This window comes from Phocoena phocoena, chromosome 5 (genome assembly GCF_963924675.1).
Source record: "Phocoena phocoena chromosome 5, mPhoPho1.1, whole genome shotgun sequence".
In the NCBI taxonomy this organism is placed as follows: domain Eukaryota; kingdom Metazoa; phylum Chordata; class Mammalia; order Artiodactyla; family Phocoenidae; genus Phocoena; species Phocoena phocoena.
The window spans coordinates 28,368,718-28,371,973 of NC_089223.1; positions in this window are offsets into that span (position 1 = coordinate 28,368,718).

A 3,256-nucleotide genomic window follows, 5' to 3' on the forward strand; every position below is an offset into this window, starting at 1 on the left:
TGAATTTTTTTTTTTTTTTTGCAGGAGTCATCTCTATGGATGAGAAGTAGAAACACTTTGAACGAGGATGTGTCCATCTCAGGGGGAACACGTGAAACCATGGAAGCAGCTTACATGACAAAGCATTTGTTTATGGAATTAGGTAGGAGATTCCCATATTACCATTGTGAGAGATGCAATTGAGTATTTAAAGATCCACATTGTCTGAGACTTTCTAGTATCCTTTTTGTAGCCCAAATTCTTAATAGAAAATGTATAGATGAATAGTATCCATGTATTAAACTTTATAGTGCATCTAATAGAATGTCAAATAGGATGTTCAGGTTCCAGAGATTTTGCTAAGATACAAAGCCAAGAACAAATATACCTCATGTTCTGTGTTCAGAAAGCCCACCACCTTCCTACCAGGTATTAGTAAAAAGAGCCAGTTCAGAAAATGTCTAGCCACCAACACCCCCCACTACCCATCATTATCTCAATTAAAGAGGAGGGTTGAGTGGGGAGAGAGGAGGTAAGCCTTGTGGAGAGAGCAGAGTTTGGGTAAGAAATGAAAGCACTGCTTTTCCTTTTCTAAAGCTCAATGGGAGAACTCCAAGAGGATCACATAAAGATTGACAGTGCTTGCAAGGGGAGCCTGGAAACCCGAATCTCAGCAGGATGTGTGCAGGGTGGCAGAGTACAAAATTCCCCTTCTGCACCACCTTTAATGCTGAACATAGAGAGAGTGGATTCTAGAAGACTGTCTGGGTGTCTAAAGCATATATCCTTTTCATTATGCTTTTCAGTATTCTTCCTCCACTATGAGGAAGAATAAATGTGTTCCTGAAGTTTGAAAATATACATGGACCTGGGTTGTGGTCTTGTGCTTTCTGTAAACAGACACACATATCATAGCAAGCCTTAAAGGAATGATTTTCTAGTGTACTGGGAAGAAGATGGTAGTGACCCTACTCCATCCCGCTTTTCCATGAGCCTCCAAAATGTGACCAGAACTCCAGTGGTTGCCATAGCTACATGGAAAGGATCATGAAGGTAGTGGAAAAGGATGGGTCTTGGCACTGATAGATGGCTGCTGGGCCAACCTCTTAAGGGTCAATTTAGAAAAGTTGTGGTACCCAATCTACTAAAGGAAAACTGTCCTGCGGGGGTGTTTGTATTTGAATAAAAGTGAGATAATAGAATTTCACAGACAATGTCATGTCACCCACATTTCTGCCCAATTAAAGGAAACATTCATTTTCTTCTCAAGCTCCAGCCAGCAAATAGCCTAATATTCTTTATTTATTTTTCCATCAAAGTAGGCAAAGGATTTCTTTATTGCTATAATAGGCAAGAAAATACAGAACCCAGAAGCAGGTAGCCAAAGTACACAAAATGCCTAAGAAGGGAAAGTTCAAGTACAACTTTAGGGTCACCAAAAAGAAAGAAGCAATTCTCAGAGTAGTAAGTAATTAATGGGAGAAATCTTGCCATTTATTTATAGAAAACAAACCTCTAAGGAACACTGTTGATAAAGCCTTAATGAACAAGCAGAAAAAGATTGTCTGTAACTAATAATAAGGGCTGAGGTACAAGAAAACAATAACCCGGGGCAGATAGGTGTGGGAAAAGAATGGCCTTAAACTCCCAAGGAGAGTTAGGAGAATTTTGATAATGCAAGAAGAAACATTAGGACAGGTCCTAAGGTAGACTGCATTTTCCAAAGATGAACCCCACAAAAGAGTCTATCCCCCATGCTCCATTTACAATGACATTAACAACCCTTCCATCAAGGGGCAGGATCCCTGTACCCTCCCCTTGGACCCAGGCAAGAGTTGTGACTGCCTTGCTCAATAGAAGATAGCAGAAGTAAGACTAGGTGACTTACAAGTCTATTATAAAAATGCCTTGCTCTTCTACCTTGTTCTCTTGGCACACTGGCTCCGTAAACCCAGAAACCTTGACATGAGGAGGACAAGAAGAAGCCTCTGGAAAGTCCACAGAAGGTGACCCATACAGAGAGGAACTTAATTCCTGGGCCCTCAGTTTTTCCTGAGCTCCAGCTGATGACCAATATCAAATCTCCAGCCACACGAGTGAGTCATTCTGGGAGCGAACTTTCTGATGTCCAGTTGAGCTTATGCCACATGGAACAGAGATAAGTCTTTCCCACTGAGTTCTGCCTAATTCTATGCTAAATAAATGTTGGTTGTTTTAAGCAACTAAATTTTGGCATCAGGGGCAGTTGCAGGGTGGTGGGGGAAGGAGTCATGAAGTGATAGATAACCAGAACAGGACCAGAAAGGTATTATTTACCTAACCAGAGCTAGCTGAGTTTCTGCCGTTCCTTTGCAAGGAGGAATTGGAAGTTTTTATCAGTACTCCATTTTGTATTATTTATGGTTTTCTAATAATTTATTACCTCCTTAATAGAGTATGTGTAGGTTTAGGTGTTCTCAATAATTCTCTTGGCAGTTCTTATTCAATTTTGAATTAAAAGACCCTTGAAGTATGAGTAGAGTTTTAGTTCACTATATGGAATGTTCAACTTTAAATAACAAAAGTGGTTAAGAACCTGTTGCCCCCAAAAGGGATACAACCCATAAACAATTTCTTTACAAAATTCTGATTTGCCTGGGCTACTTTTTGATTAGATGAGTAACATGCTATAGTTATAAAGATCAGCATGTGGGAAAAAAGACTACTGCCTGAAACTTTTTCCCCAGAGCAGAGTGGTATGTTTGCAATAAGTAAAATCCAGAGCCTTTACGTAAAGATACAGTTGACGCTTGAACAACACAAGTTTCAACTGTGCACGTCCACTTACCCATGAACTTTTTCCAGTAAACAAGTACCACATGTTTTGAAGTTGGTTGAATGAATAGATGCAGAAAAGCAGATACGGAAGGCCATATGTAAATTTATATGGGGGTTTTCGACTGCTCAGGTGGTCTGTGCCCCTAACTCCTGTGTTGTTCAAGGGTCAACTGTAGTTAGTGAAATATACATAGCACATAATTTATTAATTTAACAGGACTTCAGCAATTATTTATTGAATGTCACTATGTGTCAATATAGGACTAGACATAGGAGATCTTGAAGTGGACAAACACATTGGTCCCTGATGGGACACTAAGATAATCAGCAAGTATATCTCTTTCTGATTCTTGAGCAGTATAGAAAAAAAGGGAAATAGGTAAGGGGGACACCATGCCAAAGTTGGGTGAGAGTGGGCAAGAGAACTTGCAATTCTATACAGGATGCTCAGAAAAACCCC